This window comes from Primulina tabacum, chromosome 9 (genome assembly GCF_025594145.1).
Source record: "Primulina tabacum isolate GXHZ01 chromosome 9, ASM2559414v2, whole genome shotgun sequence".
Lineage (NCBI taxonomy): Eukaryota > Viridiplantae > Streptophyta > Magnoliopsida > Lamiales > Gesneriaceae > Primulina > Primulina tabacum.
This window is the reverse complement of record NC_134558.1, coordinates 6,573,784-6,597,736: the sequence shown is the minus strand read 5'-3', so window position 1 is coordinate 6,597,736 and position 23,953 is coordinate 6,573,784. Positions and strand designations below refer to the sequence as shown.

Genomic DNA, 23,953 nt, shown 5'->3' with positions numbered 1-23,953 from the left:
CCAAAATTACCTCAACTACTAACCGCGAATCATCAGTATTTTCTTAGAAAATCTCATGTCCCAAAAAGCATTACTAATCTTCCTGATTAACTTATGACCCACAAAGTATAACATTAATACTAAAACAAAAAAATCAATCTAGTCAAATCATTTTCAACTTTTCCTAACACCCAATAACCAAATTCTTAAACATGTCCAATTCCAATACGAAGCCAGCATGCATGAAAATCATAATAATTTTTATTTGACCTCGTAACATGCATAAATTTTCTAAGGCATATAGTCTATTACCATAAAAAAATCATGCAACCATGCAGGTTTAATCGTAAAAATCATTTATCATGCAAACTTAAACATAAATGTCATTTGACTTCAAAATGTGTTTACAAATGTAGCTTAAACGTATAGACCACGTAAACATGCAGGTGATAACATTAAAAACATTTAAACTTACAAACTTGAGGCTTGACGACTGAGCTTCCAGGCACTGACGGTGCCACAACCCTTTACATGAACATTGCTCTGATACCATATGAAACGTCCACTACTCGTTTTTCTTTAAAAAGTACTAGAATTTTTTTCCCCAACACCTAGGTGATCGGCCGAATACAAATAAAATATTTTGACACCATTTTATAATAAAACAACCAACTATATTTGAAATTCGAAAGAAAGAATTTAAAACATAAAATAGTCAACTGTTTTGCCAAATCTAAACTATCAATATTTCAAAATATACCAACACTATCAACCCTCTCAAAAACCACAGAAAATCAATCATAATAAAAGTCGTAAAAATATTTAACATTAACCTAAAATACTAAGTGCGAAAAAACTAGCGTTGGTCCACGGGTTATGTGCACCTTCAGTCCAGTAAGATCAACCATCAAGTCCTTCATTAAAATCAATATCATGCTTACATGCATCGATCACACCTAGTGGGTCTATTAACTCAGCAAACCTTAACCTTGATAACAAGTAAAACATATATATTCACATGCAACAATAAAAATACTTTTACTTAAAGTAGCTTTTCATTAACATGCATAAATTTAAACATTTGCATATCATCATCAACATATTCCATATCATCATGTACGTATATGTTTTCCTTTTCGTTGAATTCAGATCGTTAATTGTGACTTTCGTATTCGTATTAAAGGTCGATGGATCCATCTACATGTAACAACAGTACTGGGCGGTGGGGACATCAACGACACTCTCACCCTTCAACTGAGCCTTGGCCTTACGTATTATCGTATCATCTTATCATCGTATAATCGTATTAGTCACAATTAATTCACTTCCTTCAAAATTTCATATTTTCATCACTTTATAAAATTCATGCATAAAATAATCATTTTTCTTTTAAACCAAGCAAGCAGCATATATTTTAGAGTTAACCTTTCATCATAAATTTACATATAAATTTAAGATTAACATATTAACATATTTTACAGCATTCAAGGCACTGTCAGGATGCCTAAATTTTTTCAGGTGTAAAATGACCGTTTTATTATCGTATTAGTCACAATTAATTCACTTCCTTCAACATTTCATATTTTCATCACTTTATAAAATTCATGCATAAAATAATCATTTTTCTTTTAAACCAACCAAGCAACATATCTTTTAGGGTTAACCTTTCATCATAAATTTACATAAAAATTTAAGATTAACATATAAACATATTTTACAGCATTCAGGGCACTGTCAGGAAGCCTAAATTTTTTCAGGTGTAAAATGACCGTTTTACATTTAGGAGCATAATTTTTCGTATTTATCCTTAGACCTCGAAACGACGTCCCAAATCATTCCAAACTTACCATATGACCTTAAAACACTCCCATACATATTCCTTAGACGTAAACTTATGCACCTCGACTAATTTCCCAAATCGTTTTTAAAGTTTAGACGTACATCCCGATTTGACTTGTATTAACTCGAAACTTAACCAAACTTGAACCAAAGCTCAATAACGCCTAAATAAACCATATTCAACCCAAATCAATCCACCTAACACCCTCCGAATCACCCTGCAAGTCTACTAAATTTCCGCCCTTTATTTTCGAAAACCCGAGTCTAACTTGCCATGCATTCCACGGCTCCTAGGCCTAAAGCAACTCGACCAGCCCCTAGTTGACCACCCTAGGACTCTAATGGACCCATATGGACTCTACTGGACCGAGCTTGAGAAGCCTAAACCCCCAGCTCTTCAATCTCGTCCAAACGCATGCACCCGTTTCCCCCCAAACCAGTCCAAGTGCATGCACATCGACCTTGAACTTCGAGCCACCCTCATGCCACCATATTAGGAACATCATGCAGCCCTCTTAAGTTTCCTAGTCATGCTCTATCATTAGCTAGAAACCATAACCAACAAGGACTCCTGCCGAAGATTCCTTAGCCCTTAGGACTCTTATTTTCGTTCATCCTTGCACCCCTATTGTCCAGCCCCTTTAACATGCATCTACGGACCCTTAAAAATGTGTAAAAACATCCCTTCAAGTTCTCCTACCATGACGGCCCCTTTGTGCATCATTTGGAGGAGTTTTAAGAGATGAAAACACGAGTTTTGTGCATGTATAGCCAGAAAAACGAAAATATATAAAGTGTATCATATTTTTCATGCAATCATGTATCAAACATATAATATGGTGTGAAAGATGAGAAAAAAGAGATTAAGGCGTGCCTTTGCATATATTACGCACGAAAAATGGTTTGCGATGCGAAAAACATAGGCAGGGAGACGAGAGATGCAACCTTGCTGATTTTCCCTTCAAATTTCATGGATTTTCTTCTTCAAAATTACGTGTATGTGTGTGATTGGCTGGTGGAAGAAGATTCCTTGTATTTGTGTGTGCGGTGTGCGTGAGTTGTGTGTGTATTTGTGAGGTTTGATGGCTTTTTATTTTAATTAAAACTCAAGTGTAGGCTTAGGCCAATTAATCATAGTATAATAGGCCCATTAAGCCCTTTAGTAAATATTTAAAATATTTTGCTAAAGAAAGTTTGTGAAAATAATAGCCGAGTTATCGAAAAGTTCATATTTTTGTCGAAAATCGAATATTGTTTAAAAATACGATTCGGCGTATAAAATCACCTCAAAACACCCCATTTTCAATACCATTTAAAATACACCACACATTAAACAATTAAAAATAATTATTTAATAAAATATTTTCCCTAATATGTCCCCCGGTCTTCGTTCCTCGATCGCATCTCGAATAACATTTAAAACACAGTTTTATGCATTTTAATAGGAAACCATATTTTAAATATGTAAACATGCCTACCACATTTAATAAATTCAAATAAAATAATACACAAAAAATTTGATAATTTGCATGCATGTGGTTCACGTGGACCTTCAAATTTTCGGGACATTACAATCTATCCCCCTTAAATTGAATTTCGTCCCCGAAATTCACCCATCCTCAATAATCATAAAGTTTAGACTTAGTTCTAGTATCCCAATAATCCACGCTTCCGCTGCGCTACTCTGATAATATAAAAAAATAAGTCTTAGGGTGTCTTTATGTCTCCTTAGTCCCAATTAAATCTACCTTCTAAATTCTCGTTTGCGAATCTCAACTTACAAAGACCCATGGTGACCTAGTCTCATTTTTCTATAACCTCGAATTTCGAATTTTCTTACAATTCTCAATTTTCAAAATGGATGACCACACTCATCGTATACCCAAAATGTTCATCAATTCTATCGTATTTCGACATTGAAATCTCGAACGCATCCACTAACGCTTAGATTTTCAAACCTAATATTGATTCAACCTACAATACCCTTGATTAACATTCATTATATCATTATAACCTAGATATTCTAAGGTTCTAAATATTCTTCACGCCTAAATCATCGAAAATTCCTATCATTTAAACTATTAAATTCTCACTTATTGCTAAACTAGTCCCCAAATTCCTTAACAAATTACGAAATTAATTCCTAATTTCCTCGAAAATTATCCAATTGGTACTTAATTTCGAAAATTCTACAATTAACCTATAAATTCTTGGCATTCCTACTTCTATTCTATAGGTTTCCATAATATAACGATCGATAATCTTAGGCTTATTAAACCCAAAATCAATTTTCATAAGAGATCTTACCTTTCCATCAAAATCTAACATCTCAAATTATACACTTTTATACTTCTAAAGATTATCGCAGTTTTCGAATCATTATTCCTTATATGTAGTTCCCAAAATTAGCTCAACTACTAACCGCGAGTCATCAGTATTTTCTTAGAAAATCTCATGTCCCAAAAAGCATTACTAATCTTCCTAATTAACTTATGACCCACAAAGTATAACATTAATACTAAAACAAAAAAATCAATATAGTCAAATCATTTTCAACTTTTCCTAACACCCAATAACCAAATTCTTAAACATGTCCAATTCCAATACGAAGCCAGCATACATGAAAATCATAATAATTTTTATTTCACCTCGTAACATGCATAAAAGTTCTAAAGCATATAGTCTTTACCCTAAAAAAATCATGCAACCATGCAGGTTTAATCGTAAAAATCATTTATCATGCAAACTTAAACATAAATGCCATTTGACTTCAAAATGTGTTTACACATATAGTTTAAATGTATAAACCACGTAAACATGCATGTGATAACATTAAAAACATTTAAAATTAAAGACTTGAGGCTTGACGACTGATCTTCCCGGCACTGACGATGGCACAACCCTTTACAAGAACATTGTTCTGATACCAACTGAAACGTCAACTACTCATTTTCCTATAAAAAGTACTAGAAATTTTTTTCCCAACTCCTAGGTGACACTACAAGAATAAATGCTTATGATGACATTCATAAATGTCATCATATTCAATATTTAATGACATTTAAGTTTTAGTGACACCTCCAACAAATGCCCTCTATTCCAATGTCGTCTTAAACTTCGTGACATTTTTTAATGTCATTATAAGATGTTAATGACAACTTCATACATGTTACTAATTATTCATATAATGACAATTTTAATTGTCAGGAAAACTCATGTTTTAAAGACATTTATACTGATATGGGTGGATTTTACTTGTTTTTCATATCGTACTATGTCCCGTTGTGTTGCATTTATCATTTAGATTACATGCATTTTGTATTATTTTAGCATAATTTATGTTTTATTGTTGCTCATGCATTTACTTGGTGAAAATGCAGGTGAGTCGTGCATAAACTGAAAATTAAAGAAAAAAAGTCGAAAGCCATCCGGCCGAGTGCACATTCACATCTGCCCGGGTGCCTCCAAGGCGTGAGAGAAGGATTTTTTGCGAAAGTCATCTGCCCGGGCGGAAATGTATGTCCACCCGGGCGTATCAAAGAAAAATAAAAATACAAGATTTGCGCAAGCCATCGGCCCGGGCGCATTTGTAATTTTGAGAAGATTTTTTGGACGATTTCTTCCCTTAATTCTGAATATGGATGATATGGAAGGGTTGAAGTGCACGATTTTGGAGATCATTCAAACATCATTCAGCAGCCACACAAGCCTTGGAGAGGATTTCGCGCTCGGATTGAAGATTCGAAGATTTTCGGGCATCGTCTTTGCATTTTTCGTCAAATCTATTATTTCTAACTTAGTTTTGATCTTTTAAACATTGTTGTGTTTATTTTTATTATGAATTCGAGTAGCTAAACCAAAATATTTGTTGGGATTTAAGGGGATCTTACCCCAAACTTTGATTTAATTAATTTATATTTCGATTGTTGATTTATTCTTGATATTACTACTGTTTTATTGTGTTGTTAGAGCGTAGCTAACTTTAACAACATTTTTATATTGCGAGTGAGTTCGAGAGAATAGCTTGTGATAGTAACGAGTAGTATAATCTGTGGATATACAATTTACATAGACATATGAAATTGGATACGCGCCGATAGTTATAGTCCTAAGGGTCGAAAACTAGGGGATTTCATCGATCGATATGCGATTCATTCTTGATAAATAATTAAAGAAATTTAATTACTTCACTGAATAGAATTAGGTTGGCATAGCTCGAGAGGGCGTGTTCAATTGAATAGGAAATCCTGTCGGAGGCGTAGATCACTATCGAACGAATTAGTTAATTAACGAGGAGTAGGTGAACCGATATTCCCAACAAATTCATTTTTCACAGAAATTTAATTAATCATTCTAGCTTAATTGTTTCAGCATTTAATTCTTAAATTTGGTCATTGAGTTTTTATTTAATGTTAGTAGTAATAATCAATCAATCAAATTTTCGTTGCTAAAGATTTGATAACTAGAAATAATAATTGTCAAATACAGTCTTCAGTAGAACGATACTCGTACTCACGTACATTATACTATTACTTGACATCGTGCACTTGCGATTAATTTTGAGCATACAAAACCATATTTTTATTGAGGATTCCAGAGTGCAAGTTTTGCTCGATCAAGTTTTTGGTGCCGTTGCCGGGGACTGTTAATTCACAATTTTATTTTTAGTTATTTTCTTTAGCATTGTTTCATTTTATTAAGTTAACACCCCATATTCTATTACAGATATCTCGTCCAGTGCATGCCAAAGTCACTTGACGTGGAGCTTGAGCAGTTCGACCCTGAAATTGAAAGAATTTTCCGCAGGAGAAGACAACAGCAAAGACTGAAGGAACTGATGGAGAGACACGAGCACGAGCATGAGGAGGAACATCATGAAGATAGACATGTTGAGATGCCACGCCGCATACCAATGCTAGAATATGCCCAGCCTTCTTTGGATGGTGCACGCCCCAGCATTGTGAGGCCTATTGTGCGAGCAAATCACTTCGAAATCAAGCCAGCAATAATTCAGATGATTCAGAATACAGTCCAGTTTGGAGGATATGCACTAGATGACCCAAACACGCACATCGTAGATTTTCTTGAAATTTGCGATACTTATAAATTTAATGGAGTTTCTGTTGATGCTGTTAGACTGCGTTTATTTCCTTTCTCCTTACGTGATAAAGCTAAAGCATGGTTAAATTGTTTGCCTGTAGGTTCGATCACCCCATAGGAGGGCATGGCGAAAGAGTTTCTCATTAAATACTTCAATCCATCTAAGACCATGAAGCTGTGAGCAGACATAACCACATTTGCTCAATTCGAGCAGGAGTCTTTATATGAAGCATGGGAGCGTTTCAAGGATCTATTACGAAGATGCCCTCATCACGAACTGCAACTTGGGTTAGTTGTTCAAACCTTTTACTATGGCCTGCTTACTCCTAATCGTACTATGATAAATGCAGCTGCTTGTGGGAACCTGTTGCAAAAAACTGCTGAGGAAGGATAAGAGTTGTTGGAGGAGATGGCTGCTAGTAGCTATCATCCTCAATCTGAAAGGAATAACCAGCGGAGAAGTGCAGGAGTCCACCAGGTAACTAACCTTTCTGATATCACTGCACAGCTTGATGTTTTGAACAGGAAGTTGGACGGGTTGAAAATGGGTGGCACGGCTATGCGTCTTCAAGAGATATTTTGTGAAAAATGCGAAGGAGAACACTATGTTAAGGACTGTCAAGACGGAAATCCCTTTTATGTGCAAGAAGGGGCACCAGTGAATCAAGTGGGAGTCCAAAACTGTCCAAGGAATGACCCTTATTCGAACACATACAATTCTGGATGGAGGCAACATCCCAACTTCTCATGGGGTGGCCAAAACAGTCAGAATCGACCACAGGGAAGGCAAAAATATGGGAAACAACCAATGTACAGATCTGACCCTCCTAGAGATAAAAGTTCAATTTAGAGCAGATGATGTATAAGTTTATCTCGTCCACCGAAACTAGACTCCAAAATCATGATGCATCGATAAAGGGGCTAGAGAATCAGATTGGACAGTTGGCAAAGATGATAGCAAATAGTGTAATGCTCGAGAATTTTGTTATTATAATCGGAAATGATTTGTTGATAATTGAGGTGATTATAGATTGTACGGATCGGACCGGAAAAGCCGAAAAGAAGAATTGATGTATGTGCGAGGATGAGCCCTCGCGCATATGCGCGACCCCGCCGGGCGCATATGCGCGAGGTAGGCAGAAGACCTCGCGCATATGCGCGACATGGATCGGCGCATATGCGCGAGGGTGGCAGAGAGTTGTGAAGAACCTCGCGCATATGCGCCGAGTGAGGGCACGCACGGCGCATATGCGCGAGTTACTGTGATGTTACGTGTCGAGGACATATTGTCTCGCGCATATGCGCCGAGGTAGGTCGCGCATATGCACGAGACGTGCAGCACCTAGACTTAACCACTTGGCCTTCACATGCAATATAATATGTAAATCCTCTTCATTCCTTGGAAATTGGCAGAGGAAGAACGAAAATCTCTGGGGAGAAAGCTTAAGTCCTTCGAACAAGAAATTTAAAGATTACGTAAAATCCATCCGTCCGATTTTCAATCCGACTTCAGTACCGTATTTCTATCGATGAGAGCTTCAACTGGACGTATGTTTTATTACGTTTTGTTATGTTTTTTGAAAATATGATATTGAAGGAATCAGACATGATTGATATATGGTGTTCTTGACATAGTAGACATCGTATAATCGAAACCGGATTGAAGAACGGATACCGTATGAAATTGTTATGAGTTTCAGAGTTGATTTGATTGAGATTTGATATCAGATTTGTGTTGTTATTGATTATCAGATGTTGGGATTGATATCTGACTGATATTGTATTGCTGGGTATATTGGGATTGTGCTGTTATGCCGTTAAAACAGAATTAGATTGAGTTCTGATTATATCCAGTATTGATTTGAGTGGTGTATTGATATTATACTCCTCAATATTGTCATTGCCAGATTGAGTATTAACAGGCTTCGAATTCGAGACATCGACTTCGTCAGATCGAAGAGCGAAAGGTATAAATTAATGTTGATCTGGGATTGCACAACTCGAGTTTGATTTAACTTGAGTTTCCCAAAATCACATACTGAATTGTCATTGCCTCGATATGTTGCAATGTTTGAGATTGATATGCTTATTCTATTGATTTATAGCAAAGCATGAGTTAGAGTCTTGGGCAGATATGCCTAGTCTTTGGCAGAACCGCAAAGTCACTGGACTTTTGGGTATATATCGATGTGCTTAGGAGTAGATCGACTTCTTTTGCAGATATTCGATATAGATAACCAAAGTCTGGGAATAAGAACGTACCACCATCTGGCTGGGGAAAGTAGGTGGGAGAATGTTGCGTTCTTATTCAACCGGGATCCCAATATTAGAGATGAGTCGAGTCTGAAATGACGAGTCCAGAGTTTTATTTACAGCTTTATATCGATACATGTCTTTCTGATTTGATACATGTTATTGATATCTGTTGCATGCTTGTATATCTGTTTATATGATTGCATGTATACATTGTTTATACTGGGATGTAATTCTCACCGGAGTTATCCGGCTGTTGTCTTATTTGTATGTGTGCATGACAACAGGTGGGACAGGATCAGGGTCAAGAAAAGGATAAGAGGAGGACAAGTTAGCGTGGAGATCCGGACCAGAAGTAGAATAGGATCAGCACTTGACATTTAGTGATTGAATCCTAGCTTGACAGGAATGTATTTAGTACAAGACCTGTACTTTTACTTTTGATATGTATATCAGATTGATTACAGTACGTTTCCGCATTTGTATTCTAAAAAAAAAAATTAGACCCTGTTTATCTTAATTGATTAAATAATTCCCAAGAACGATTATGAAATGAATTAGCGTCCGAGTCCCCACAAATAGAGAGCCGGGTACCTTGCCAAGTAACACAGAGACCAATCCAAAAGAGCAAGTGAAGGCCATTGAGTTGAAGAGTGGAAAGATCTTAGAGGCTAGAGGGACGGAAAAAACTCAAGTACAAGATGAACAGACTGAGTCATCAAAAGGTAAGTCTTCCAACTCAACACCAGCACCCACTGCACAATCTAAAATTGTTATCCTTCACCTTTTCCTACAACATTGAAAAAAGGCAAAATTAGATGCACAATTCGGTAAGTTTCTTGAGGTATTTAAAAAATTGCATATCAATATTCCTTTTGCCGATGCTTTGATGCAAATGCCTAGTTACGCCAAATTTCTGAAGGACATCTTAGCAAACAAGAAAAATTGGAGGATCATATGACGGTAAATCTGACTGAGAACTGCTCTGCATTGGTACAAAACAAGATCCCACCGAAACTGAAGGACCCAGGGAGTTTTTCTATTCCTTGCGTGATTGGTGATATTGTATTTCATAAAGCTTTGTGTGATCTTGGTGCGAGTATAAATCTTATGCCGTTATCTGTATTCAAGAAACTCGGATTAGGAGAACCTAAGCCAATAAGGATGTCCTTGCAACTAGCAGACAGATCTGTCAAATACCCGCAAGGAGTCATAGAGAACGTCTTGGTAAAGGTGGACAAATTCATATTTCCTGCAGATTTTGTGGTACTTGACATGGAGGAAGACGTGGAGATGCCCTTGACTCTTGGGAGACCATTCCTTGTGACTGGCAAGGCCTGATTGATGTTCAAGAAGGGAAGTTGAGATTAAGAGTGGGCGAGGAAGAAATTACTTTTGACGTCTTTAATGCTCTTAAGCCCACACAGCACACAGATGACTGTTTTAGAATTGATGCTGTGAATTCACTTGTGTGTAATTTGTGCAGGATGCCATGAAAGACCCATTGGAAGCCACCCTCACAACTGAATTGAAAGATGATGACTTGGACGAAGAAAAAGCTGAAATCATGGCATACTTTAGCGCCAACCATCCATGGAGAAAGCCAATGAGGATGAGACTGGAGGATTTAGGAGATCGAAGAGATTTGATCCCTCAAAAGTCAAGCCTCGAGGAACCACCGACGCTTGAGCTCAAACCATTGCCTCCACACCTAAAGTACGTATACCTAGGTGAGAATAACACTTTACCTGTCATTATTTCTCCTGTTTTGACAGATGTGATAGAGGACAAACTGTTGGAAGTTTTTAAAGCGCACAAGAGTGCATTTGCGTGGAAGGTGGCGGATATCAAATGGATCAATCCATCAGTCTGCATGCACAAGATCTTGATGGAAGACAAGTACTCACCTCTTTTGCAACCTCAGAGAAGATTGAATCCAAATATGCAAGAGGTAGCAAAAGCAGAAACTATCAAACTCCTTGATGCATGTATTATCTATCCTATATCTGATAGTGCATGGGTAAGTCTTGTTCAGTGTGTGCCTAAGAAAGGTGGTATTACAGTGATCATTAATGAAAAGAATGAACTTATTCCCACGAGGACGGTCACGGGGTGGAGAGTGTGTATTGACTATAGGAAATTAAATGATGCCACCCGTAAAGACCACTTTCCCCTTCCCTTTATTGATCAGATGTTAGAGAGGTTAGCAGGGTCATGAGTTTTATTGTTTTTTGGATGGGTATTCAGGGTATAACCAAATCATGATTGCGCCTGAGGACCAAGAGAAAACCACTTTTACTTGTCCTTATGGCACTTTTGCTTTTAGACGGATGCCTTTTGGCTTGTGTAATGCCCCTGCCACTTTTCAATGATGCATGACCGCTATATTTCATGACATGATAGAAACATTCCTTGAAATTTTTATGGATGACTTCTCAATTTTGTCTCTTCTTTTGATGATTGTTTGCAGAACTTGAAAATGGTATTGATGAGATGTGAGGAGACGGATTTGGTGTTGAATTGGGAGAAGTGCCACTTCATGGTACAAGAGGGAATTGTTTTAAGGCACAAGGATTTCGGAACAAGGGATTGAGGTAGACAAAGCTAAAATAGAAGTCATAAAGAACCTACCACCACCAGCCTCAATAAAGGGAGTTAGAAGTTTTCTAGGCCACGCCGGTTTTTATAGGCGGTTTATCAAAGATTTTTCAAAAATTGCCAAACCTCTATCTTCCTTACATATGAAAGATGTGTCTTTTGATTTTAATTCTGACTGTTTACAAGCATACGAGGATTTGAAGGAGCGCTTGGTGACGGCTCCTGTCTTGGTGGCACCAGATTGGGATCTGCCCTTCGAGATCATGTGCGATGCCAGTGATACTGCGGTGGGGGCTGTGCTTGGCCAGCTTCAAAATAAGGTATTTCATACAATTTACTATGCAAGTAAGACCTTTGATGAGGCTCAATTAAATTATGCAATAACTGAAAAGGAATTACTTGCCGTAGTATTTGCGTTTGACAAATTTCATTCATACCTTGTTTTGTCTAAAGTAATTGTTTACACAGATCACTCTGCATTGAAATATTTACTTGCTAAAAAAGATGCAAAGCCACACTTACTTAGGTGGATTTTATTGTTGCAAGAATTTGACTTAGAAATAAAAGATAAGAAAGGTGTTGAGAATGTGGTGGTGGACCATTTGTCTAGACTGGAGCTTATTAGTAATGACTGTGTAGATCATGCTATTAATGATTGGTTTCCTGATGAGCAACTGTTTGAGGTGAAACACTGTCCTCGCTAACTTCCTTGTCACAGGCACACCACCACCAAATCTATCGTTTCACCAACGAAAGAAATTCTTCTCTGACGTGAAATATTATTTTTGGGAGGAACCATTTTTGTTTAAGATTTGTGCAGATTCCATGATAAGAAGGTGTGTTGCAGAGGAGGAGTTTGGTCAAATTCTCAACCATTGCCATGACCGTGAGGTAGGTGCTCATTTTGGACCAACAAAGACGGCATCTAAGGTACTTGAATGTGGCTTTTATTGGCCAACCCTCTTTAAAGATGCTCGTTCTTATGTGCTAGCCTATGATAAATGCCAACGAACAGGTAACATCTCTAACCGTCATGAAATGCCTTTAAATAATATCATTGAATGAGGTTTTTGATGTGTGGGGGATAGACTTCATGGGACCGTTTCCCAGCTCGTTCATGAAAAAGTATATTTTGGTGGCGGATTGACTATGTGTCTAAGTGGGTCGAAGCAGAAGCATATGCCACTAATGATGCTCAAGTGATCCTGAAATTTCTAAAGAAAATTATTTTTAACAGGCTTGGGACACCACGAGCAATCATTAGTGTTGGTGGCACCCATTTTTGCAACAAACTCTTTGAAAAACTTTTGAACAAATACGATGTCACACATAAGATCTCTACCCCATATCACCCCCAAACGAGTGGTCAAGTGGAAGTGTCTAACCGAGAGATCAAGCGGATTTTGGAAAAAGTGGTAGGTGTCAGAGGTTGGACGATGCTCTTTGGGCATATAAGGACTACTTTTAAAACACCTATAAGTACTACACCATATAGGTTATTGTTTGGTAAAGCATTTCATCTACCTGTAGAGTTAGAACATCGGGCATAACGGGCAACAAAAGCACTAAACTTTAACTTTACTGATGTAGGTGAACGACGTCTGCTTCAACTAGATCAGTTGGAGGAATTCCGGAATCTGGCGCTTGATCTCGCACTGTCATACAAAGAAAAGACAAAGAAGGCTCATGATAGTCGGATCATCGAAAGAGAATTCAAAGAAGGTGAAAATGTCCTGCTCTACAACTCCCGGTTGCGACTGTTTCCCGGAAAATTGAAGTCGCGATGGTCTGGTCAATTCGTGATTTAAAAAGTATACCCATCGAGAGCTGTAGAACTGTAGGATGGAAAGGATGGGATATTTACGGTCAATGCCCAGCGACTGAAGCACTACATGGGTGGCACAATTGCGCCACAACTTGGAATCACCTGGTTCCAGGACAATCTGAACTGAACCTGACCGACAGTCAAGCTCTCGACTATAAATTGAGAACTGCCTCTTTGCCCTACTTAATTCGACTTTATTATTTTAGTTTATGTGTTTATTTATTTATTTCAAAAAAAAGGAAGTGGAAAGCCGTGAAGCTTCCGCTCGGGCGCGCCCCATTTAACAAACTTTTCAAAATGCCTGTAAGTCATCCGCCTGGGCGGAAACTTATGTCCGCCCGGGCGCGCCCTTTGTTTGACAAATTTTTAAAAAAGTCCGTGGAGTATCCGCCCGGGAGGAAACTTATGTCCGCCCGGGCGTGACCCTTTTTGTAAAATTTTTCAAAAGCCGCAACATATCCGCCCGGGCAGAAACTTATGTCCGCCCGGGCGGGTCGCGGAAAATTTAAAAGCACAGACTTCCTCTTTCTCTTCCCCAGTCGAAACCTAGCCGCCCCTTCGTTTATTTTCCTCGACTCCTCACTCAATTCTTGCTCAAATCCCTTGTCTTGTGTCAATTTCAGGTACAATTAAGTTCACCACCTTCACCAAGCACCAAGGGCATCAATTTTCCGGTCACCACTTTGTTTTCCGGCCACCGCTGCAGGAATTTCGGCCACCACTGAAATTTTCCGGCCACCTCTGCGATCTCTGGCCGCCGCTGAAGTTTCCGACCACCACTGACTTCCGGCAACACGCCTCCTACTTCGGGCTTTTGGTTCTTCACAAAGCATCAACGATGGCACCCAAGAAAGCTCGGGTAAGTCACGATACTTCTTCGTCTTCATCGCATAATTCTCTGTTATTTGTGAATGATGCCGCTAGGGAACGCAACGAACATGCTAAAATACATAGAGCTCCGATTCGAGAGCGAGGGTTCCAACTTGTTGTCCAAATTTTGATTATAAATCAAATTTAGAGTAGAGGATGGGGCAAATTTTGTAGTCAACCGCAATGCCGCGGTGGCATCGGTAATAAGGGAATTTTATGCTAATGCGGCTGAGAGGAGTCATAGTAAAGCATTTGTGAGAGGAAAGCTGGTAGATTTTAGTTTGGTAGAGATTAATCGGGTGCTTGAGACACCGACGGTGGATGACTCGGTATATGTGGCATGGGCAGCAGAACCCAACTTAGACTTGATGATGCAAAAAATATGCTATCAGGGGTCTCCGTGGAAGACACCTGGCTCGCACACTTGTTTTGCTGAGAAATATTTGCTCGTCCCGGCTGCGATGTGGTATGCATTTCTGGCCACACATTTGACTGCCAGTCGAGCACACCAGCGAAGTACAGAGGGAGAGGGGAGTGCTGCTGTATGCACTGATGACCCAGATGCCAATCAATGTGGGAAAGATTATTCATTCAAAGATCCAGCTGAGCATTCATAATCCGAATGTGGCACTATTCTTTCCCCACATTATCACCGAGCTGTGTGCGGGTGCCGGGGTCGTTTTTCAAGATGATGACGAATGGTTACCACCGACCAAGGCCCTTGATGATGCTAGCTGGCTACAGAAAATGGCAGTACAGGGGAAGGCCTTCCCTCAGTTTGGCCCAATCTGGGACGACTTGACGTTCGATCCACTACAACAGCCGCCCCCACCACCGGCCCCGCGACCTCGACGTCACCTTCTTCAGGACAGGATGGATGAATTTGCAGCATTCGCGGACCATCAGTTACAGTGGCAGGCTGTGAGTCAGACATATCAGATTGCTACTGATACCATGCTGCATCTATCCCTGAGCCATAGTGGTATTGACCCAGCCCTTATGCCACCACCTATGCCAGCTTTCCCGCCACCGTTTCAGTTCCACTATGCCGATGCACCAGAGCCGGATGCTGGAGTCATTCCCCCAGAGGCGCACGAGGAGGATGATCTTTGAGAGGGGAGTCACTTTTGTCCCTTCTTTTTATTTCTTGCATTTTGTTTCAGTTCTTTTGTTTATTTCTGTTCTATTGCATGTTTAGGTCATATTGCATCTATTGTGTTAGGCACTATCTGTCTCTTTTTCCTATCGTCTGTTGCATTGAGGGACACTGCTCGACTTTAGTATTGGGGGGTGGATGGGTGTTGTTTTGTGTTCCATTTTTGGTGATTGGTTGGTTTTATTTGTTAGCATTTAGTTTTAGTCGTTTTGAATTGGTGTGTGTCAGCCGACAGTGTTAGAAGTAATACTTGTTAGCCAATGATGATTAAGAGGTGATGAGATATGCCATGTCTGTCGTATAATCGCACTCCTTTAGCACATACTGTGGTAAAGATATTAAGTTTCATTTAAAATATTGAATCCTCTTTGCACGAATGTTAGAACTAGAAGCATGCATGATAAAATGGTGAAAATTTAAAACTAAAGTGGGGAACGAAGATGTTTGAAGGTGTAAATTGAACTTGACGATATTCCCTTGAATCGAGGTATCTATCAGCAGCATAAAAAAAAAAAGAAAGTTGGAGATGTAAGGTGTGGGGGAGCCGAATAAAGGAATGAAATCCTATTTCTATCTAAAAATGTAAAACACATGGATTTGAATCTGAGATGAAAGGTTCTAATTTAGTCCTTTTATTACTGTATTCCAATTCAGTCAAAAAAATGAAGAAAAAAACTGCTGCCGGTGATTACTGAGTGCAGAGGAATAAAGGAGAGTAAGATTTACACTAACAGGCTGATTTAAATCTCAGACCATGGTTGAGAATGGATCTCTCTGTCATTTATGATGCTAGGACTAACGACACACACATTCACGTTCAGGTTTTATTTGAAACAATGTCTAGACCAAAAGAAAGTGCGAAGAATTGTGCTTTTGCATTGATCGACAAGGGAATATGTTGAGTTTCGCTGAGGCTAGTTGATGACTATGAATTCACTTTCGAGCTACTTTGTGTCATGTTCCATTTTGTCTTGTCACCTGTTTTGCTCGAGGACGAGAAAAAGGTTAGTATTGGGGGGTTGATATGGGTGGATTTTACTTGTTTTTCATATCGTATTATGTCCCGTTGTGTTGCATTTATCATTTAGATTACATGCATTTTGTATTATTTTAGCATAATTTATGTTTTATTATTGCTCATGCGTTTAGTTGGTGAAAATGCAGATGAGTCGTACATAAACTGAAAATTAAAGAAAAAAAAGTCGAAATCCATCCGCCCGGGCGCACATTCACATCCGCCCGGGTGCCTCCAAGGCGTGAGAGAAGGATTATTTGCGAAAGTCATCCGCCCGGGCGGAAACTTATGTCCGTCCGGGTGCGTCAAAGAAAAATAAAAATACAAGATTTGCGCAAGCCATCTGCCCGGGCGGACCGGGCGGAAACTTACTGTCCGCTCGGGCGCGTTTGTAATTTTGGGAAGATTTTTTGGACAATTTCTTCCCTTAATTCTGAATATGGATGATATGGAAGGGTTGAGGGCACGATTTTGGAGATCATTCAGACATCATTCAGTAGCCACACAAGCCTTGGAGAGGATTTCGCGCTCGGATTGAAGATTCGAAGATTTTCGGGCATCGTCTTTGCATTTTTCGTCAAATCTAGTATTTCTAACTTAGTTTTGATCTTTTAAACATTGTTGTGTTTATTTTTATTATGAATTCGAGTAGCTAAACCAAAATATTTGTTGGGATTTAAGGGGATCCTATTCCAAAGTTTGATTTAATTAATTTATATTTCGATTGTTGATTTATTCTTGATATTACTATTGTTTTATTGTGTCGGTAGAGCGTAGCTAACTTTAATACATTTTTATATTGCGAGTGAGTTCGAGAGAATAGCTTGTGATAGGAACGAGTAGTATAATCCGTGGATCTACAATTTACATAGACATATGAAATTGGATATGCGCCGATAGTTATAGTCCTAAGGGTCGAAAACTAGGGGATTTCATAGATCGATATGCGATTCATTCTTGATAAATAATTAAAGAAATTTAATTACTTCACTGAATAGAATTAGGTTGGCATAGCTCGAGAGGGCGTGTTCAATTGAATAGGAAATTCTGTCGGAGGCGTAAATCACTATCGAACGAATTAGTTAATTAACGAGGGGTAGGTGAACCGATATTCCCAACAAATTCATTTTTCACAGAAATTTAATTAATCATTCTAGCTTAATTGTTTCAGCATTTAATTCTTGAATTTGGTCATTGAGTTTTTATTTAATGTTAGTAGTAATAATCAATCAATCAAATTTTCGTTGCTAAAGATTTGATAACTAGAAATAATAATTGTCAAATACAGTCTTCAGTGGAACGATACTCGTACTCACGTATATTATACTATTACTTAACATCGTACACTTGCGATTAATTTTGAGCATACAAAATCATATTTTTATTGAGGATTCCACAGTGCAAGTTTTGCTCGATCATATACATACCTTGTTATTATAGTAATAATGACAAATTTATATGTCAGTTAAAATCATTTATAATGACAACTAAAAGTGTTGTGTATGTTATTTATAGTGACAATAGTAAATGTCACTAATGATAGGTTATAAAGTTAATTTAAGGTGCCTATATAATCTGTAATGGCACTTACAAATGTCTTCTATACTAGTATATAAGAACATTGAAAATTGTCATTAATAGTTGTTTATAATGACTTTTTGAAATGTCTCCATATGAATTTTACAATGATATTTTTTATGTACATGATTTAATGTTCTATTGTGACATAAAAAATATCATATTTTATGAAATGTCATCGATTTTCAATATTTTCATGATATAATATTCAAGGATATAACAAATTAACATAAATACAAATATAAAATTTTAAAATAGAAATTAAATTTCTAATCAATAATTGTCATTAATTTTGCAATCTCATTAATGTATAAGACCTGACAAATTTGTTACCTCGAAAAACATCTATACCCTAACAAATGTACCAAATGTATTTAGTTTAAGAACTAGCGAACAATTAAGCCTTGTAAGGCAAAACATAAGCAAACTTGTGACGCATCTTCATTCTTCAACCATCTCATCTTAATCAAAATCCAATATTCTTGTCACCTACAATAAAAATTCATATATTTTTATGAATGAAATAAAATTAAAGAAACACAAAATAAAGAGATTAAAATTTAATTCAAACTAGTGAATATCATACCAAATGATAAACTGAAAAATTATTATTTATCCAAATGCACATAGTAGAAATATTCTTCATTAACTGTCAACTGAAAATATAATTGATATTGGTTTAAAAAGATACTAACATGACATATATAACAATAAATACTAGTTAATTGAAAAGTTGAATATCATACCAAATGACAAGGCCAAGCTATCATTCCTCCAAGTATATCCCCAACCTTTTGTAAAAGATCATATGGCCTAATCAAATTCTCTTCCCGTTCTAGAACAACTAGAACTTGTATTTCACACCAATTTGGTCCCAACGTCTGTCTTCCTACTTCGGTATTTGGATCCATGCTACGAATCGTGTGTTGTTTCTCAAAAAATTATATGTTTTGCCGAGCACTGAATCACTCCTCATCACAAGATTCAGTACCAGCCTGGTCTTTTTTATTAAGAAGATCCTCAATTGCATAAGATGCTTTCACAGTTCCACCTGAAAGAAATAGATAAAATTTATATGCAAAATTCTAATTCGGTCAAGATAAATTTTTAAAAGAAGAAAAGTGATATTCAAGAGAGTCTAATTTAGTAATATTATATAGCAGAGCAGGAAATCAGAGTTTTCACCTTCATCATTAGGAGTGTTACCAATTATATCCACAGATTTTAGAGAATCTGAAACCATATCCATGGCAGACTCTGTTTCCCCTGAGCTACCGACCTGAGGACAGGAATTTTTTTCGGGTTGAGGACCACATGGATCACTATGATTATACTGAGCTGGGATTCCATTTTACTTTTTTCTGAACCTTTCTCTTTGCCTATTGCTGGAGACGCTCCTGGTGATTTATTTTTATCATGCATTAAGTATATGCTAGGATCCAAATGTATTCCCTGCCATTGTCAGAAATAACTCAATATATCAGCATGAGCACAAAAATTATATGTTCGATTCCACTGCATACACATCCATGCCATCCATTAGCACCACCTTTTTTTCTTCTTTACCTAGTGATCCACACATAATGGCTGAACTCTTAATGATAATGATGTTGACAATGGAGTTAAAACATTCCACTACGAGCATATTCACATTTATTTTCACGGGTAAATGCAATGGACCTTCGCTACTTCCTTTACAATGGAGTTCAACTAACACACCACGAACATAACCAAATAAGTAAATCCAGCATAGTAGTATCTTCTGAAGAATCAAACCTCAATTATGATTGGCTTTCAATCCTTCATTGCTTTCTTTAAATCACCAGCCAAACCTACAAGCAATACCAATTAATATACCTGTCATAATTCCTGTAATTCTAGAGAGTAATATAAGAAAAGCTACGCAGTACCTTTACGAACAATCCAGCATTCTCTACAAAATTCAGTTATTAGTTCCTCAGATGAGCCAAGTCTCGTGCCCATATAGGGGAAAACATTAATGGTGCACTGAGATAAATTTATAGACGAATCAGTGATTTAGTATTACCCAGGATAGCACAAGATTTCTCAACAATTTAATAGTTGGTAGCACCATGAATATAGAGATTCCTAATGACAATAGAATTTGAAGGGAGAGAGGAAGCAAGCAACCAATATTTCTCCAATGGGATATGACAAATCAACCTTCAAACAAGGTTCAACTGCAAAAGAAAAAAAGATATATACAAACTCACTCATCAAGGCCAGAATTATTGTTATTTAACGGATATTTGATGACTATTTATGTCTTAAAATAGAGCATTGTAAACATAATCTCACAGTTTCAAAATGAAGTAACTTAGCCGCATAAGTTGTAACAGCTGTCAGCTCTTGTAAGTTTTTCATAAATATATGTAGTACCTTAAGAGAAAGAATGAGCCAACAATTATCCAAGGAAGACAAGTCAAAACACTAATCATCAAATCATTCAGGTGCGGATTTGAATATAAATTTTCAGACAGTGATGAAAAGAAAAATCTGTGCATTAAAACAGTCACCTACTCTGTTGCTGTCCGTAGTAACTCATACTGTCATACACCATGTTTGTCTGTGCCGTTAAGAAAATATTTTAAAATCAGTATGAGAACAGAAAAGTTTAAATATTGAAGTGCTGGAATCACTCTCCAAGAAACGATGCAAGCTTTATACATAAGAGAAATCACCTGCAAAACAGATGATAAAAAATGGAACTTTGAACCAAAACCTAAATTATCTCTTAAAACCGGAATGAAAACCATTTCTCCCTATTTATAGTTCTCACAAATGAACAAATATTTCTCCAACAGAATTTGTAAAATACAAGGGGTAAATCGAAGGGGTACATACTTTCACGTTTAATTTGCATATTTACCTGGAATCAAATCGGAGGAGCAGAGGAAAGGGTCGGGTAGCGAGTCGTGGGAGCTTTTAGGGATGGATGAAACGAGACAAGAGAGACGAGAAATGGGGAGGAAATAAAAGAGAAGCACCAACTACGAGCAGCTCAGGCAACGTCTCTACTTTCTGCAGCCAGGTTCTTTGAATCAAGATTCAAAACAAAAATAGCAAAATCATGAACTTAGACAGATAGATTCAGACTAATGAACCCCATAACGATTACAAGAACTGACAATCAAAACTAAGCAGCACTCGAGCAAATTTGACAGTAGGCATAAACATGAAATCGAACTCACTCGGTGCCTTTCTGTCTAAGAATCCGAAACTGCTCACGCGAAAGAACTGCACGCCACTCCTCCTCGACGGAAAACGTCGTGGTGAGGGAGAGAGGAAAGGGAATAGAGTTGGGAAGTTTTTTCTTTCACGGGAATTAATTTGGGGGATGGGTTTTGCTGATTTCCATTTTTTTTAGTTTGTTAATGATTTTTTTACAACGTAGAAAAAACAGATAAAATAAATGTACGAATATTTGGTTTGGATAAATATTAGAGAATAATTTTTTTCCTTCATATAAAAAATAATATCAATTAAAAATGTCAAGATAACTAATCAAATGTGTTCTTTTATTTTACACATTATTAATTTTTTTACAAGTGTCAATATTAAGTATTTGTAACAACATTTAAATAAAAATGTCTACAAAAAAGTATCACAATAGCTATTTATTGTTGTAGTGTGATCGGTCGAATATATATAAAATATTTTGACACCATTTTAAAATAAAACAACCAACTATATTTGAAAATTCGAAAGAAAGAGTTTAAACATAAAATAGTCAATCGTTTTGCCAAACCTAAACTTTCAATATTTCAAAATATACTAACACTATTAACCTCTCAAAAACTACTCAAAATCAATCATAATAAAAGTCGTAATTTTTTTAACATAAACCTAAAATCATAAGTGCGGAAAAACTAGCGCTGGTCCTCGGGTTATGTGAACCTTCAGTCCAGTAAGATCAACCATCAAGTCCTTCATTAAAATCAACATCATGCTCACATGCATTGATCACACCTAGTGGATCTATTAACTCAGCAAACCTTAACCTTGATAACAAGTAAAACATATATATTCACATGCAACAATAAAAATACTTTTACTTAAAATAGCTTTTCATTAACATGCATAAATTTAAATATTTGCATATCATCATCAACATATTCCATATCATCATGCTCACATGCATCGATCACACCTAGTGGGTCTATTAACTCAGCAAACCTTAACCTTGATAACAAGTAGAACATATATATTCACATGCAACAATAAAAATACTTTTACTTAAAATAGCTTTTCATTAACATGCATAAATTTAAACATATGCTCACATGGATCGATCTACAAATAACTACAGTACTGGGTGGCGGGGACATCAACGACACTCTGACCCGTCAACTGAGCCTCGGCCTTACGTATCATCATATTAGTCATAATTACTTCACTTCCTTCAACAATTCATATTTTCACCACTTTTTAAAATTCATACATAAAATAATCATTTTTCTTTTAAACCAAGCAAGCAACATATCTTTTAGGGTTAACTTTTCATCACAAATTTCCATAAACATTTAAAATAAACATATTAACATATTTTACAGTATTAAGGTCATTGCCAGGACACATAATATTTTTCAGGTGTAAAATGACCGTTTTACCCCTAGAAGCATAATTTTTCGTATTTATCCTCAGACCTCGAAACGACGTCCCAAATCATTCCAAACTTAACATATGACCTTACAACACTCCCATAAATATTCCTTAGACGTAAAATTTTACCCCTTGACTAATTTCCCAAATCGTTTTTAAAGCTTAGACGTGCATCCCGGTTTTGACTTGTATTAACTCGAAACTTAACCAAACTTAAACCAAAACTTAATAACACCTAAATAAACCATATTCAACCCAAATCATTCCATCTAACACCCTCGGAATCGCCCTGCAAGCCTACTGAATTTCTGCCCTTTTTTTCAAAAACACTAGTCTAACTTGCCATGCATTCCTTCGCTCCTAGGCCTAAAGCAACTCGACCAGCCCCTAGTTGACCACCCTAGGACTCTACTGGACCACTATGGACTCTACTGGACCGAGCTTGAGAAGCCTAAACCCACAGCCCCTCAATCTCGTCCAAACGCATGCACCCATTTCCACCCAAACCCGTCCAAGTGTATGCACATCAACCTTGCCCTTCGAGCCACCCTCATGCCACCATATTAGGAACATCATGCACCCCTCTTAGGTTTCCTAGTCATGCTCTAACAGTAGCTAGAAACCATAACCAACAAGGACTCCTAGCCGAAGACTCCTTAGCACCTAGGACTCTTATTTTCGTTCATCCTTGCACCCCTACTGTCCAGCCCCTTTAACATGCATCTATGGACCCTTAAAAATGTGGAAAAAAATCCCTTCAAGTTCCCTTACCATGGCAGCCCCTTTGTGCATCATTAGGAGTAGTTTTAAGAGATGAAAACACTAGTTTTGTGCATGTATAGCCATAAAAATGAAAATATATAAAGTGTATCATATTTTTCATATAATCATGTATCAAACATATAATATAGTGTGAAAGATGAGAAAAAAGTTATTAAGGCGTGCCTTTGTGTATATTACGTACGAAAAACTACTTGCGATGCGAAAAACGTCGGCAGGGAGACGATAGATGCAACCTTGCTGATTTTTCCTTCAAATTTCATGGATTTTCTTCTTCAAAATTACGTGTATGTGTGTGCTTGGCTGGTGGAAGAAGAGTCCTTATGTTTGTGTGTGT

General features: G+C 37.3%; 1 long non-coding RNA gene and 1 other non-coding gene across 5 annotated transcripts; both read right to left on the bottom strand.

Moving 5' to 3' along the window:
• Nucleotides 1-7,091: 7,091 nt before the first annotated feature.
• LOC142504659 (small nucleolar RNA R71) lies at nt 7,092-7,197 on the bottom strand. Its single transcript, XR_012804284.1, has one exon. It is a non-coding gene; the product is annotated as a small nucleolar RNA R71 (small nucleolar RNA).
• Nucleotides 7,198-18,455: 11,258 nt separating this feature from the next.
• LOC142504624 (uncharacterized) lies at nt 18,456-21,564 on the bottom strand. 4 transcript variants are annotated; one of them, XR_012804264.1, is made up of 10 exons: nt 21,426-21,564; nt 21,104-21,255; nt 20,755-20,800; nt 20,306-20,613; nt 20,124-20,220; nt 19,990-20,045; nt 19,399-19,665; nt 18,960-19,264; nt 18,800-18,869; nt 18,456-18,702 (listed from the first exon to the last, which is right to left on the bottom strand). It is a non-coding gene; the product is annotated as an uncharacterized LOC142504624 (long non-coding RNA). The 4 variants fall into 4 exon arrangements; XR_012804262.1 differs by lacking the exon at nt 18,800-18,869 and having other exon boundaries at nt 20,124-20,613; XR_012804263.1 differs by lacking the exon at nt 20,755-20,800 and having other exon boundaries at nt 20,124-20,414.
• Nucleotides 21,565-23,953: the final 2,389 nt, after the last annotated feature.